At 39.6% G+C, this 17,996-nt stretch overlaps 1 pseudogene; it reads left to right on the top strand.

Annotated features, from left to right (window-relative positions):
• Positions 1 to 8,882: 8,882 nt before the first annotated feature.
• On the top strand, positions 8,883 to 16,564 carry LOC106984571 (ferritin light chain-like; annotated as a pseudogene).
• The last annotated feature ends 1,432 nt before the right edge of the window (positions 16,565 to 17,996 follow it).

Below are 17,996 nucleotides of genomic sequence, written 5' to 3' on the forward strand. Positions count from 1 at the left end.
ACACAGACATTCAAATAAACAGCACACGCTCAGGAGGTCCTAACTGGTAATGCCTGTTGGAGTGAAATAGCCTGAGGCCAAAAATGCCTAGATTTTGCAGAGAACTGCTTAGCAAGAGCCTGAGTGCTGTCCCTTATCTGCCATGTATGAAATGCTCCAGCCACCATGGCTATCCCTGACAGGGTGGACTTGCTCCTTCAATTCCCTTAGAACTCTCTCTCAAGGAGCTTGTGTTAGTTCCCTAGGGCTGCTGTAACAAATGAGCACAATCTGAACCAACAGAAATGTATTCTTCCACAGTTCTAGAGTCTAGAAGTCCAAAATCAAGGTGTCAGCAGGACCTCGTTCCCTCTGAAGTCTCTAGGGAATAGTTAGGACTAACTGCTTGATGTGTCCAGATCCCATTGGCCCCAGGCATTTCATGGCAGTTCTTGGCTTTTGGCCACGACACTCAAGTGGGCCTCAATCTTCACATTACCTTTTTATTTGCTTCTCTGTGTGTGTCTTGTAAGTATTGTTTTCATTTGAGTTACAGCCCACCTAGGTAATCCAGGATGATCTCATCTCGTGATTCTTAACTAAATTCCATCTGCAAAGACCCTTTTTCGAAATAAGGTCACATTCACAGGTTCTGGGGATCAGGACATGGATACATTTGCGGGGGAAGGGGGCGGGGGGGACCATCATTCAACCCAATACAGAGCATTAGCCAATTCCTCTGATATGAATTCTTGCCAAGATGAGAAGATCTCAAGTCCAACACTGTCCCTTTGGTCACTTGAAGCATTCCTAAAGATGACCCTGACAGATTCACAAATTTCATTTGTTTCATTTTCTATCTTAACACACACACACATATCCCGTGTGCACGCACACACGCACACACATACACACACGGTATGTTTATACTGTACGGTAATTAAAATATCACTTAAGGATTAGTGTTTATCTCAGTGACTTCATATCCTTTTTATACACCTATCATTTTTCTAGCAGTTAGGAATTTTGTCCTCCAGAAGTATGAGAATGAGGTGAAGTTGGCAACTCTTTTCCCACTATACCTCCCTTGGATGCCACCCTGTGTTTAACAGCCCCTGCTACCATGTAGGGAGCAATTCATGGTTCTCCAACAATATTATGGAATTTCACACCAGTGCCAAACTTAGAAATAAACTGTGACAATTGAAAATATTCAGTTGCCTTGTTCCAACGCCCCATCTCATTCCTTTGAAATCAGAAAGGATGAGAATGACAAGTCAGGTTCTAGCCTATTTCTTAGTCCCTTACCTCCATGAGCTTGGGTATTCTAGTAATTATTCTAGCATAGCAAGTGACTGTAAGACCTAATGGCTTAAATCAACCATTTTACTTAAATTTTGTGGATCAGAAATTTGAGGAAAGCTGGGGCTGGACAGAGCTCCCTTGGGGTCTCTTCTGCCATTGAACTCCCATGTTGACTCATGGGATCATTAGATCCCATTAGACTCATGACTCATTAGAATCATCTGATGGCTCAGTTGAGCTGGATGGCTAAGATACCTCACTTGGCAGTTCAAGCTGGTTATTGGCTGGGAGCGCGGCTGGGACCATCATCTAGCACACCTAACACCAGGTGGCCTTTCCACCTGGGGGTATCAGGGCACTAGTGTTCTTACACGGCAGCCGGCTCCCCGTAGGGTGAATGGGCCAAGAGAACCAGGCAGAAACTGCATGGACATTCATGGCATCTTCTTGGAAATCTTACAACATTACTTCTCCCATACTCTTAAACCAAGCAGTTGCAAGTAACTCGAACTCAAAGCAAGGGGAGGGTCTCAAACCTCTCAATGTGAGAAGTGACAATTTTAGGCGATGCCTAAAAACTACCACAGGTACTTTACTGTATGTGGGTCTCAGTCTCTCATCTGTAAAATGGAACTACATTATCTCTAAGATTCCTCTTAAAATTCTGAGTTTATGAAGTACTTTCCTTTATTTATCCGAATAGAATCACATTAATATTTATATATTCAAAAGTATTTCCTCTCCTTTATATCACAAAATACCCATATTGCATAAAATTAGGGGGAAAAGAGAGAAAAGTTTCCATTCCAATAGACTTCCTAGTCTTCTCCATATTTTTAGAGTTGTTTTCTTCATGTAGTGTTTATGTGTCTGTGTATGTGTTATGTGTGGGGAAACTTTTCCCCAGAATTAAATAAGCCAGAAGGACATTCTGGAATCTTATTTTTAAGAGGCATCAGTTCCCATTATAACTAAACATGCTATGTAGTAGTAAAAGTTAATCTCCTAATTCAACTGTAGTGGTTATAAATCTCAAGATTACAAACTTGGATGTGCCAGACATGTCCTGTGTCTTATTTTTCTATAAATAAGAAACCTAACTTTGATTCTGAGCCCCTATCCTGCTGGACTGGCAGGAAGTCCAGCCCTTTTTTGGGGGGGGGCTATTCTCCCCGCTAACTCCTGGAGTTTTACCATTGTTTCAGGCTTCGTGCAATGAGAACAAGGAGCAAGGGGTTGGATAGTTCTGGTTCCCAGTTATCAGTGAAGCCTGATTTACTTCTAAGATGCCCATTATCCCATTTGCTGGGTTTGTTCAGGTCTGTCTTTCCTCTGGTCCCTTGCCTTGCTGGGGACTTGGCATTTTTCTTGGGAAAGCTTGAGTGCCATGGGTCTAGATTTGCTTCCTGGTACACCTGGGCTACTCCCTTAAAACCTACCATATCCTCAGGTTCCGGTCCTCAGCTCCAGAGACTAACACAACTGTCATTCCTTCAGGTGCTAGGACTTCTCTATCCTCCATGTTTCCTGTATCCAAGCTCTGCTCCTGCCCATTTGTTACTAGATTTTGATGGCCTATCGACTTGGGAGTCTGAATCATTAGCAACCAAATAACTAGTTCATGTAATCTTCAAACTTTCCCTGGAGAAGAAAATATTTGCATTCCATTCTTCTAATGCTTCAGAGAAAGCAAAGAAGAAGAAAGAAAAAAAACACACACACAAAGTGAAGAACCAATTGATTATTTTTCCATAAGAAGAGTGGATGTTCACATCTTGACACAGAAGAATATATCAGCCTTATTTATATGCATTGTATATCCTCCAGTATAATAAAGGGACTCAAACTTCCATCTGATAGTTTTCTTGAGTCTGTGTGCAACCATTTCCTAAACCTCCTGGGTCTGAGGGACAACAGCCTCTTTCATGGCTGATAGCATAGAAGAAATACCAAAAAGAAAACAAAATGGTGGATCTGGTATTTACTGCTGGGATGAGACCATACAGGTCCATAATCCCTTATTTGCCATTTCAAATCCGAAACCTCTGAAACATATAAGTAAATTTCCTAACTCATTTGGTTTCTAAACCTTATAGCCATTATTTATCCCATTTAGGGTAAATATTTATGTTGTGTGGCAGAAATATTAATGTTTGATTTTGGGGCTGTCACCTGTACTATCCTTTAGGGTGTCACATAACATTCATCTTATTATCTTTCTAAAATTGCCCAAAAGTCTAGATTTCTAAATCAATCTGACTCCAGAGGTTTTGGATAAAGTTTGAGAGAAGAAAAAAAAATAGAGAGAGAGAGAGATCTATCTATCTATATTTACATATGTTGGGAGATATCTCCCAAACCTTATCCATATATACATGTATACACACATACATACACATACCAGTAAGTTTCTTATTCATGATATTTCTTTGTATGCCCATCCCATTCACGCTAGATCATGGGGCATGATATAGCAAAGCATGATTTCAGGGTATGATTATTAAAGCTGAAGAGAAGAAAAGGCAATTTCAAATTTCAAAAGCTTACGGTGGACTCAAAGCAAAGAAGAAGAAGACAGGTATCAGCAGAACAAAACTTCTTGTCATTATACCACCAAGTGTAGTCAAAATTCCCCAGTCTAGGGGAGACAAAAGAACAATGAGGGGAATAGATGTCCGGGCCTGGGACCAGTGTGCCAGAGATCTTGGAGGAACCACACAGACCGAAGTTCAGAGACTGAATGATTTAAAGACACCCAGTCCCCATTAGTGTGACATTTTGTCCGCCTATGGAACAGCATGGATACAGAGTCAGAAATTCTAGAACCTCTAGGGTCTACTCTAGTGAGTACTTCATGCCTTCTGTGCCAAGGAATCATATCAATAGTCTTTCACATTAAGAATCTGGTGAGGGGCGCCTGGGTGGCGCAGTCGGTTAAGCGTCCGACTTCAGCCAGGTCATGATCTCGCGGTCCGGGAGTTCGAGCCCCGCGTCAGGCTCTGGGCTGATGGCTCAGAGCCTGGAGCCTGTTTCCGATTCTGTGTCTCCCTCTCTCTCTGCCCCTCCCCCGTTCATGCTCTGTCTCTCTCTGTCCCAAAAATAAATAAACGTTGAAAAAAAAAAATTAAAAAAAAAAAAAAAAATCTGGTGAGAAGCTCCTATCCATAGCAGTCTATTGGCCTCTGAACCTCAACAAGGAGTGGCCCCTGGGCCTCCAAGAGCTTTTTCCTAGGCCTCATTTGTTGCGAGTTAACCTGAGTAATTTTGCCAGCCATAATTATCAGACTCTGTTGGCTATCAGTAGCTTCTGATGGTTAACAGCTTATTGAGGCTACAGGTTTCCCCAACAATCTTACCAGCAGATTTTAATGAAAGCAAGTCTCAGATGGCACAAAAGGAGTCACAAACTGCTCCATGGCCTCAAAAAAAAAAGTCCCACATCTCTCTTCTTAGTGCTGTCGCCATACTTGGCGACATTCCAGAGGTGTGTGTTGGGGGGGGGGGGGCACGGGTGTAGCACCTTTATAATGATACCCAACAACCAGAATTTTCAAAATCAGTACCTGAACACTGTTTTAGAAGCCTACCTCAAATAACAGTCTGAAGGAGCTAGACTTCTAAGCCAGTTGGATTTTTGTTCACAGGAAGACAGGGAGAAGCTTCAGAATATTTTTAGTCTATTCACACATCTTGAACACCACCATTTCACCAACGAACGCTCATTTGTACATCCATTATGATAACTAACAAAACCTCTGCTCTCGTGAAATAACGGTAGGGGAAATGCTTGTGGTCAGTCTGTGAAGTGTGCCATTTAATTACATATGAATTAATCATCCTTGTAATATTTATTGAGATTGGAGCAGCCATCCATCCTAGGAATATATGTTCAAGTTAATTTACGTAATATATGTATCTCGAATGTACGTACTAAAGTATTTTAAAGTCAAGTACACCCTACAACTCCAAGGGCACTCAGGAGCCCTTCAGGTTGGAGTGGAAGGCACTGGATACCTAGAAAGATAATGGTGGTGGTATTCAGCTGAAATCCCAGCTTCTCAGCCTCCACACTTGAACTTGTTTGGGACTGAATGGAATCCGCTGAGAATCTTCCAAACTCGGGAAGCAATATACTTTCTTCCACTTTTCCTGGTTGGGATATTAGATAAGACCCTACTTCTGGAACACAACTGGTTTGGTTAGAATGCCTCCTCACTAGCTTCCCGGTGGACTATGCTGAGTCATGATTACTGGAAGGAATATCATTGCTGTTGGCACACACAGGACAGGAAAAAGCTGTTAATGCAGGCAATACCTTGTGGTTTTGTTTTAGGAGACAAGTATTGTATTAACAACAAAGATACTGTGTTAGGAAATTAAATCATTCATACTCTAGCACTGTGTAAAGACATTAAATCATTCACAAGTTATAAATCTTCAGTAATTGATACTAAATGTGATTTCTTAAAAGGCTAATCCTCAGTCTAAATTCAAACATTGGACATTCAAAATTTAACAGTCAATATTATAGAAGTGATTGAGTAAATTACAGTCAGAGGAGAATCATGTTATGTAGACTGCTGTGCATGACCTAATGTGAAGTGGAAAAGAATCATGGAAAACATACTTTTACCCTGTTTTAAATTTTTTTGTGTGTCTTTCACATCTACCTGTACTCATGAATTTCCCATTCTTGCATTGCCATTTTTCAGCATTATGAATATTGGTGCAATGAATATCTTTATATAAGTTAGCATTCGTATATTTTCCATTTCTTTAAAATAGATGATAAGAACTGGGGCACCTGGGTGGCTCAGTCGGTTGAGCATCTGACTTCTGCTCAGTTCATGGTCTTGTGGTTCGTGAATTCAAGTCCCGCGTCAGGCTCTGTGCTAACAAATAGTTCAGAGCCTGGAGCCTGCTTCAGATTCTGTATCTCTCTCTCTTTCTCCCCCTCCCCTGCTCATGCTCTGTCTCTGTCTCTCAAAAATAAATAAATGTTAAAATTTTTTTTTTTTGGGGGGGACAGAGAGAGACAGAGCATGAACGGGGGAGGGGCAGAGAGAGAGGGAGACACAGAATCGGAAACAGGCTCCAGGCTCCGAGCCGTCAGCCCAGAGCCTGACGCGGGGCTCGAACTCACAGACCACGAGATCGTGACCTGGCTGAAGTCGGATGCTTAACCGACTGCGCCACCCAGGCGCCCCCAAAATTTTTTTAATAAAAATAAAATAGATTATAAGAAGTTAAGAGTATTTTCATGGGTCTTGTCATCTCTGTCGAAAATATTTCCCAGAGTAATTGTGTCTGTTTATATTCCCACCAACAGTACACAAGTACATGTGTTTAACAGCACATTCACCAGCTTTACATATTATCATTGTTTTGTTAATTTAATATTCTGTGATTATACATCATCATTGATAGTTGCATTTCTTTTATTGATAAAAGGTTGAATTTTTTTCATATGTCTGTTTCGAGATTATACTTTTATCATTGACAATTATCTGTCATGGGGAGGGACACAAAACATGAGAGACTGTTAAATGTGGAGAACAAACAGAGGGTTACTGGAGGTATTATGGGAGGGCGGTGGGCTAAATGGGTAAGGGGCATTAAGGAATCTACTCCTGAAATCTCTGTGGCACTATATGCTAACTTGGATGTAAATTAAAAACAAAACAAAACAAACAAAAAAACTAAAGGACAAATCCAAAAAAAAAAAAAAAAGAAAATTCTCTGTCATGCCCTTTACATATTTATCTATTACACCAAAATGATTTTAAAAATTATAGTATTTGCCATACTTTTCCAGCTTTTATTTCCCTCTTCATTTTGCTAATGTGTATTTAATATATACAAATTTTAAAATTTGTATAGAGTTAAATCATTCACTCTATTTCCTTATGAATTCTCCTGCCTTCATATTTAGAAAGCAACCGTCTTTCCAAAAAGCCAATAAAGAACCAATGCTATTTTCTTAAAGATTTTCTGTGACATTATCTTTTAGTAATTATTTATTTTCTCTAGAATGTATTTAGGTGTATGGTGTGGGCTTGAGGGAAGATTATTAATTTTTCCCTTAGAATTTTTTTAATGTTTATTTATTTGAGAGAGAGAGAGAGAGAGCACAAGTGGGGGAAGGGACAGAAAGACAGGCAGAGAATCCCAAACAGGCTGTCAGCAAAGAGCCTGATGTGGGGCTCAAACTCACAAACTATGAGATCATGACCTGAGCCGAAACCAAGAGTCAGACGCTTAACTGATAGCCACTCAGGTGCTCCGGAAAGATCATATTTTTTCTAATTGCTCAAGAGATACCCCAAGATCATTTAATGTGGAGATGAGGGCAAGAAACTCATTTAGGATTGATTTGTGTTATTTCCATCAGGATCCAGTATATTTGTCCTTGTAATAGAAACTACTTCTGTACTATTTTGCTCCATTATCCAAGTTTCAGTGCAAGGCTGCTATAGATACTGTTACTTCTAATTAATGTTAATACTTCTCAATTCCCAGAATTTTCGTTAACATTATGGCTTGTTATTTGTTGTTGGTGGTGTTTGTTTTCTTCATGCTGTTTTTGTTCTCATTCATTTTTTTATTAGGAAAATATTAATAATTCAGCATATACCCAGGCCTATACCATATATCCAGACTTCATAAATGCACTGGTTCTGAATTTGATTCAGAACTTAGCCTTTCATTTGAAAAAGAAACAAAATACTATAAACGTCACCACAATCTTGGTAGCTGTCCTTAGTTCCTAATCCCTGTTCCTACTGATCTTCCCAGGTCCCCCTCTGTTACGGCTTAAATGTGGATCTTTCCCATCTATGCATGTACCTGTAATCGAGTGTTATCTTCTGTGTATAATTTTTAATTTCCAGAAGTGGAACTGTATATGTGTTGTTCTACTTCCTTAATTTCTTTACTTAAGATTATGTTTTTGAAATCCATCTATGTGGATACATATCAATCTTGTAGTGTTTATCACATGTTAAAGTAATCAAACAAAGATGCCATCAGATTGAGGTGGCTGAAATGCCTTGGGAGTCTAGTAGGCAAACCAAAACTTAACCCAGAGTTAATTCCTATAAATGCCTCAAGGTTAAAAAGAACAACCAATCATAAACAGCAAACCAGTCTTTCCTAAATAATGCAATCACTTAAGCTGTAGCCAATCAAATAATTTCCTTTTCTGCTTCTGTGTCTTCTCTATAAAAATCTTACCTCTAGCCCTCGTTGGTAGAGCACTCCTAACTACTTTTTATTTGGTGCTGCCCAGTTCAAAATGATACTTGTTCAAATAAACTTCAAAATTTTAATGTGCTTCAGTTTATCGTTTAATACACATAAATATACTGCAATCTTTTCATTTACCTTGCTCAAATACCCTGGGTTTTGGGTTTTTTTTTTCCAATTTTTTTCCAATTACAAAAGGCCGAGTAGACAGTATTGATCTATTTTTATTAGAAAAGAAATGATAACAAAATTAATTAAAAGAAGTAAAATAATTTAAAGTATGAAATTCATCAGAAAATATACAGACTGAGCATAACTAGTGAGAAATAGAATAAGGAGAAATTAGCGTAATTATGACCCCCTCCCCCAAGGTGAGAAAAGGTCTACCAGTTTAAATGCTAACAACATACGTGCAGGATCTGTATGCTAAAAACTGTAATAAATTGATAAAAGGAATATAAAAGACTGGTGAGGAGGAAAACATTTTACTCTGTCCTTCAACATTCCTCTAGCTGGTCTAAGAATCAAATGGACACAAAACAGACTAACGGGAAAATCAAACAAAAGTTTAACAACATTGATATCTCCTGTATTCACAGGAAAGACCCAGGAAAGCTGAATAACCCCTCAAAATGACTGAGACAATCACCTTAAATACCATCTCCAGCTAAAGACAAAAGATGACGATGTTGGGGGTGGGAAGTCAGTTATGAGAGGTCACCAAGAGAAGCACAGTAAACACAGGTAAGGATACTGTGCAGATTAAGTCCTTGCCTTTCCCACAGATCAGGGTTTCTAGATTTAGAGTCATCCCGCTCTTCCTGGTACAGAGGGAGACACCCTTACAAATGAAGATTTCCCTTATCCATGTAAATGTCTCTTATAAAAAAATGTAACTTCTATTTGGTTTCCAGAGCTTTGCTTTTGTCTACAGTTGCTTAAAAATAACCAGCTAAAAATAATCAATATGCCAAAGAGGTATATCTTGAAATACCAACATTTGCTCCCTACAAGACAAAAATAATTGGAGCACTCTGCTGGGATCATGAATCGGCAGACTCAATATCATTAAGACATCAGTACTCCCCAATTTGATCTGTGGATTCCACACAATCCAATCAAAATCCTAGTGCCCTCCCCTCCCCTTTTCAGTAAACATCAGCAAGAAGATTCTAAAATTTATATAGAAATGCAAAGGAACCAGGACAACCCAAACAATTGTGAAAACAAACTAGGTTGAAGGGTAGACTATCTATTTTGAAGACATACTATAAAGCTATCGTCATCAGAATAAACAGCCCAGAAATAGACTACACAAATATAGGCAACTGATTCTTGATAATTGGTGGGGAAATCTAATAATATAAATAAAATCTCTTGCCAGCCCATACAAACCTATCCACAAGGTAGAAGAGGGAAAAAAAAAAACAGTTTTATTATTGAATAAGCATTAACTCAGAGTGTAAGACACATCTAAAGAGATTATAAAGACAGAAAGAAATCACATCTCTTTATATAGCAAAGCAGATACAATTCGTTACATACATGTTAATTGTCTTTATCAAAAAGGAAAAATAAAACTTCTCACATCTCTGTGACAAACAGAAATTTACAACTTGAAGTCAAGCACTGAAGCTGAAACTCCCACAGAGGCAGGGAGACAAGGTCATCCTTCTTGATCTTTGCATTTCAAAGAGATAGCCCATGCTTCTCAAGAAAGAAATCTCTGGAACATAAAACTGGCAAGAGGCTCATTTAGCTTTTAAAAGGACTAAAATGCATTTCAAAGAAAACAGAGAGAGCATTTATAATTTCATATTTTCTAAAGGAAAGGCTAAAGAGAAAGGAGAACAACAAGTTCTCTTCCCCTTTTGGTATGAGGGAGGATTTATTTATTTATATTTGTATTTGCCCTAACAAATGTACAAAGGCAATTCAATGGAGAAAAGATAGTCCTTTCAACAAATGGTATTAGAAAGACTGGATGTCGTTATGCAACATAAATAAACTTCAATATATACCACACAGGTTATAGAAAAATTAACTCAAAATGGATCATAAATGTAAAAGTAAAATTATAAAAGTTCTAGGAGAAAAAAATCTGTGTGACTTTAAGTTTGACACTGAATTTCTTTAGACGTGATACCAAAGGCATGACCCATAAAAGAAAAATGGACAAATTGCAGTTGGTCAGAATTTAAACTTTTGTTTTCTGAAAGTTATTGGTCAGGAAATGAAAAGATAAACTGAGAGTATGGAGAAAATATTTTTAAATCTTATTTATGAGAGACAACTTGTATTCAGAACATATAAAGAATACTTAACACTCAACAATAAGAAAACAAACAAAACAACAACTATAAAACACTCTAAAAACTGGGCAAAAAACTGAATCGGAAATTCACCAGATAGAATAGATGGATGATATATAAGCATATAAAAAAGCTCAACATTATCAGTCATTAGGGAAATGCAAATTAAAACCTCAAAGAGACATCACTATATAAGCATTGAAATAGCTAACTCAAGGGATCAAAATATGCCACCCCAAAATATGCCACTTTGGCTTAAGGGTAATTTTGAGCTGAAGGCAATTAAGAAATAGCAAACGTAGGGGGAATTCTCCGACCTTTTACTTTCTGCCAGAAGAAGGGCATAATTTTCCCTTTTGTAAAGGAAATATATCAACTGAAAAGATTTGAGTCTGTGTAACAAAACTCACTGAATAATCCTTATTTACTGTACATTTTGTAGTCGCCTTCTAGCCATTTACCCTTCCCTCCCCAGGAAGTCCAAACTTCCTTTTCCTTTGGTCTAATCTCTTCTCCACACTTTATCACCCTTTGTTAAAATTGTTTATAGACCTCTGGGTCAAACTACTTCTTTTCTATGAAGCCTCCACATACATGCAAAATAAACCTTTCTCCTGCTAATCTCTTTTCAATTTAATTCACAGGTTCCAGTACTGAACATAAGAGGGTCGGGGAAATATTTTCCCCCTCCTTTACACAAATACAAAACTGATATCACTAAGTGCTAGTAAGACTATTGAGAACAGAAAGTTGTACACATTGCTAGTGGAATGTTTGGAAAATCATTTAGGAGTTTCTTGCAAAGCTAAACATATACTTAGCATATTACCCAGCAATCCCCTCGTAAGCATTTACTCAAGTAAATGGAAAATTTATGTTCACACAAAAACCTGTACACAATATTTATAGAGGCTTTATTCATAATTTCCCCAAACTGGAAATAACCCAGAGATCTTTCAACAGATAAACGGGTTAACAAACCATGGTATATGCATACCAAGGACTACTACTCAGCCATAAAAATGCATGAGCTATTGGTTAACATAACAACATGAGTGAATCTTCAGTGCATTTTGCCAGATAAAAGTTGCTAGACTCTAAACGCAACATTCATATAATTCCATTTATACAACATTATGGAAAAGGGAATAATATGAGATTACTGGTTGCTGAAATTTGAAGGTAGAGGAACTGATAAGAAGGGGACTACACAAATAAATTTTTAGGGTGGTGGAATTCTATTATAGTTTCAGATATTTGACTATATTTATTTTTTCAAAACCCATAGAAAAGTAAATTACAAAGGGAGAAATTTACAATATGCAAATTTTAAACTCAAGTAGGATGTCAGGATAACATTAAAGAAAAAATTATTCTGACCCTTGTTAAAATGGTAAGGAAGACTTTATTCAAGACTATGGCAATAAGAATATTTCAAAAGGGGAAATATTAGGTTCAACTTTGAATTGAAAGGTAGCTATGGATTTATAGCCAATGAGCAGAGTGAGGGGGGTCAGTGGACAGAAAATTACTAAGTGCAGACATCAAGGGTAGCATGATTCTTGCCTCCTGACCTAACAAAATTCTTGCTAACAGCAGATCAAGACTTAGATATCAAAGGTAGGGGATGAAGAACTTGGTCAGCTATCAAGTTGGGGAATTCTCTGTAAACCTAAGTCCAAAGTCAAAGCCTACTTGAGGGGCTCAGAGTGTCTATCGAAAGTTTGGGCAAAGAGAGATTTTTTTTTTGCAGCAACGAGAAGGGAATGTCGACTATGACAAATAAATCTAACAGTCTTGCAACTATGCAACATAACCTCACGGAAGGAAATGGAGAAAAAAGGAGCTAACTTAAGTGACTTTGAAGAATAATTTTTTGGCTGGATACTGTAAAGCTAAAGAAAAAAAGAAAACAGTCCACAAATACCATACTCCAGTTGGTACGTTTGTTTCTCTCAGGGGCACAATAATGCAGGTTAGCAATCTTGAGATTAATTTATGTGTAGAGTACAGTTGAACAAATAAGTAAATATATTATAAATAGAGCCAGATGTCTTACTGTTAGAGAAATAGGTTATAAATAAGTACGTCAGGGAATGCTAGAAAGAACCCTGCAGTGTTGGATTAGAATTGGTGATAACAGTGTGAATTCATGTTCACACACACACACACACACACACACAATTTATATATATTACCTATACACACATGCATAATGCATATGCATACGTGTGTGTGTGTGTGTGTGTGTGTGTGTGTGCGTGTACTTGGGTTAGGGTGGGTACATGCATATATTTTCTAGCTCTGTCTTCTGAGATGGCCTAGATGCAATGACAGCCCAATTACAACCAGCACCCTTAGCGTCTACACATTGGCTTCTACCATTTTCCAAAGAAAGGAGCTAGGACTTCATGGAGAAATGGCTATCTCCAGATATGAGCAATGAAAGATAAGCCTATGGCGTCTGGTTGTGCTGAAGGGAATAAAGTGCTTAAGAAAAAGAGATGGGAACATGTCAAAAGGACATAGGAACCAACCTGTAAAAGCTCCCAATGGTCTAAACTGGATCAATCTGAGCACCAAAATAAATAGCAATGGTGCTAGATTCTGACTAAGAGAAAATGAGTATCTGTGAGTCCATGCTGACATAAGTAAGTGACTAAATAAATACGTAAGGAGGAAAAGAGACAAGACTTTCTTACAAAATAATCCCACTTAGTAAATACAGAAGGCATGAGGGAAATAGAAAATCACTGTTAGAACAGCAAAGTAATAATTCCCATAAGGCAATATGCTCTAATGAATGATCAAACCTGTGGGTAAAACTTTAAGGAGAAAGATATCTAAGATATTTACATAGCCTTAACATATCTTCCCCCTCCCCAAATATTTAGTAATTACCGCGGGTGTCTTTAACATGTATCTACAAATTCTTTGACACGCCTTTTTCCAGAAATCAGAGTTAATTCTCTCCCATTTGAGAGTGGCTTGGATTAAGTAACTCCCTTTTAAAGAATAGTATATGAAAAGGAAGAAAAGAGAAACCTCCTAGTGGAGAAGCCTGGTAGGTTAAAGGTTAAAAACGTTAAAAAGACTGCAAAGAAAGCAGGAAACAATCCGGATGTCTGAATGTAGGACTAATTTTGTTCCATCATTGAGGCAAGGCCCTTCTGAGTATTTTACTCAGTGTCCTATGAGTCGTAAGGTTTTCCAGTGTGGCTGATAGGAGGAGGCATTACTATGCCAGGCCCTGTCAAAGCACTGGTTACTGTTTCCTCCAGTCCCTTAAGAGGGTTCTGCTTCCAGCCACAGGTCATTTCTTCACAGACACATGCTGATCGGTACTCTGTTAAAATATTCAAGGGAGACAAAACCTTTGTGGATCTCCAGAATTTTCTATCTCTGCAGCTCTTGCCTATTCAATATGCTTGACCCTTGAACAACGCAGGGATTAGACCTGCCAAACCCCGCAGTCAAAAATCCCCCTATAATGTCTGAATCCCCTAAAACCTAGCTAATAAGAGCCTACTGCAGATCAGAAGCCTTACCCATAACAATTAATGCACACTTTGTATATGCATTATAGACTGTATTCTTACAAAAAAGTGAGGTGGAGAAAAGAAAATGTTAAGAAAATCATAAGGAAGGGGCACCTGGGTGGCTCAGTCGGGTAAGCATCCAACTTCGGCTCAGGTCATGATCTCACAGTTTTTGAGTTTGAGGCCCACATTGGGTTCTGTGCTGACCGCTCAGAGCTTGGAGTCTGCTTCGGATTCTGTGTTTCCCTCTCTTTCTACCCTTCCCCCATTCACACTCTGTCTCTGTCTCTATCTCAAAAATACACATTAAAAATAAGTTAAAAAAAAAAAGAAAATCATAAGGAAGAGAAAATACATTTACAGTACCATACTGTAAAAAAAAAAAAAATCTCTGTATGGGCAGTGTGCCCAGTGGTCCCATGGATCTGCCTCTTGTTTCCATGGCGTTTGGACAAAAACAGACCCAGGGACACCCCTTCTAGCAATGTCCTACTATTCTCTAGCCTCTTTTCTAGTCACAAACTCCGGGGACCATCTTCTGGGCCATCCTCTACCTTCCAGAGCAGCCATCACCAGTTTTTGAGCTTAGCTCCTTATTGCCAATCAACCGGAATCAACCGTGAATTCCCAGATTGCTCAGAATTAATCCACTGAGGTGGAGACCATCCCTATCAACTGCTTGGTCAGCCTCCATCTGAAAGCTTTCTACACCTACCTCTCTCTGGCCTTCTATTTCATCTGCCACGATGTGGCTCAGGAGGGTATTAGCCTCTTCCTTGAGTTTGGAGAAAAGAAGCATGAGGGCATGGAGTCTTAAAGATGCAAAACCAGCACAGCTGCTGTACCCTCTCTTTCAGGACATGCAGAAGCTGTCCCAGAATAAGTGGCATAAAACTTTGGATGCCATGGAGGTCACCATGGTCCTGGAGAAGAATCTGGACCCTTTTGGATCTGCCTGCCCTGGGTTCTGCCCACAAAGACCTGCATCTCTGGGACTTCCTGGAGAACCACTTCTTAGACGAGGAGGTGAAACTCATCAAGAAGATGGCAACCATGTGATTAACCGCTGTAGGCTGGCTGGCCCCCAGGCTGGGCTGGACAAGTATCTCTTCAAAAAGCTCACTCTCCAGGCACCTAGGTGGCTCAGTCAGTTAAGCATCTGACTCTTGATCTCGGCTCAGGTCATGATCCCGTGGTTCATGAGCTCAAGCCCCACATCGGTCTCTGCATTAACAGTGCAGAGCCTGCTTGGATTCTGTCTCCCTCTCGCATGTTTTGTTCAGTTGTGTTTTGTTCAGTTGTTTGGTTGTTCCTTATGGACGAGTATATCTGGTTCCCTGAACCAGGTGAACCTGATGCTGCACTTCAGCACCGAAACTCACCGGGGTCGACTTTTCACCAAGAAGGAAATTGATATGGAATCTAACTAAGTCTAGAATACACTTGACTCCTATCATTGAGAGTAACTGTTGCGGAGTATTTGTTTTATTTTCAGGATTTAATGGTTATTTTAGACAGAAAAGACAGACAAGAGATTTCAGGGATAATTACTCTTCAAATTAAGGAAAGTCATCAGCACTCAATCAAACTCACAATGGAGTCCAAAGTCATCCAAACACACAGCTCCTGTTCTCAGTTCAGCAAAATCTTCGATGAATATTCATTGGATCTTTTCTTCTTTTGAAAATAAGAACCAAAGGCAATCCATTTAGATAGGATGAGGCCCAAGACATGAAGCCATTCAATGATCACTACAGCAAGCAGCATTACACAACACTCAGCATGGAATTTGAGATCGGCCACAGCAGCACAAATGCCAGTCCTTGGTCTCTTATTACCAGGCACTTTTTAGAAGGTGGGTTGACACAGGGGCTGGTAACCCAGTTTTTCTTCAGTTTTCATAAATAATGGCAATTTATGATGGTTAGCATGTTCCCATTTTCTAAATTGTAATACATCCCTGTTATTGCAAGCTACGTATCAAAAATCAGATTCACCCACTTGTCTGCCAAACTAGCCCCTCTTCAAATTTCCCTGGTAACGACAACCATTTAAGCATCTACTCAAAATCAAAGACTTGTGTTAATCTTCCACAGATGCCTTCATTCATAATAGTGCACCCTGACTTTGGCCCTTCAGGGTAGTGCGATCTGCACACGCATCACATATGCGGAACCACTGACTTGGAAGGGTGCAATTCAAACATCAGCTAGTATTCAGTCAGGAACGTTGGTACCAACTTGATCTCATTTAGAAGTCAGGCTTTCACAGCTCTGTCAGGCTCTGTTAAGTCTACCTTACTCCCCGTCGTTGGTATCTGGATTTTGTTATTTAGGCTTGACCTCTCCAGGATTCAACCCATGCTTTCCCCAACGTGTAGAACATGGGGATTCTGCTAAATCACTGCATTCCAGTTAAAAATATCCTATTCCCTTTGTGGCTTTAGATAACCCAGACCTGCTGACAACAGCTGACCAGCATCCTGGTCAAGCCAGTCCGAGCCCTATAACTAACCACATGCCTTCAACCTAAAACTGAGCCCTGGTCTATAACCACACACACACACACGGTCTTATGGGTAGTCTCCAGGATCACCTAGCTCTTCGTCCTTGATTGCTCCCATTAGGAGATGTGATGCAGAAATTCCCACCTAGACTTTATTTTTTTTTTTTTAAGTTTATCTATTTTTGAGGGAGAGAGAGACAGAGAGAGAGAGAAAGCAAGCAGGCATGAACAGGGGAGGGGCAGAGAGAGAGGGAGAGAAGGAATCCCAAGCAGGCTCTTGTGCAATCAGTGCAGAGCCTGATCTCACGGTTCCTGAGATCATGACTGGAGCCAAAATCAAGAGTCAGACACTTAACCCACTGAGCCCCCCAGGCGCCCCTACCTAGACTTTACTATGTGGCTACAACTATAATGGGCATCCAGACCTTACAGATACCAAAGAATTTTTACAATTTTCACACAAGAATAAGAGGAACCTGAGTGCTCTCGCCTGGTAGACCAGCAAGTGTCTATAACATGTGTGCACAACCTCCCTGGAAGCCCTGCAGGTTGGGATGTGTCTTTCTTCCCTAAGGATATGAGAAATACCAGAATTGATCCACAGGTTCCAGGGCAACAGGCAGTAAACACTCAGTTGTGGCTGTAGGTCTCAGGATAAGAAGATTCCTCTCTAGTGGACCCAAGTCCGAGAGACCTTAGGGAAACATGTGTTTGGGTTTTTGAACACTTGACCTAATCATTCACCTAAAACCCCCAACTCACATGTCGATTTAGGTATGATATGAAAGGTATATTTTTATACTTAGCATGGGTTCCCCACTGTGATAATAGGGTCCTATTCTAAAAGCAGGGAGAGGAGGAGGTAATAAAGTGTCCCCCAAAGCTCAACCCCCATCGCTCATCTTCTTCCTCACCCAGCCTACCAGCAGCAAGAGATGCCCCCCTTGCAGAGAGAACAGCTGTGTTTCCAGAATGGCGTAACACCCTTCTGGCCCTTTGGTCTCCAGCAGAATACGATCTACCCCAAGAAACCTTAAAGCCTCCATCCAGATAACAGAATAAAAATTGTCCGGGACTCACCATTCACTTGAAGGACAGTTGGTAACTCTTT

The sequence above is a fragment of the Acinonyx jubatus genome, chromosome C2 (assembly GCF_027475565.1).
Source record: "Acinonyx jubatus isolate Ajub_Pintada_27869175 chromosome C2, VMU_Ajub_asm_v1.0, whole genome shotgun sequence".
NCBI lineage: Eukaryota > Metazoa > Chordata > Mammalia > Carnivora > Felidae > Acinonyx > Acinonyx jubatus.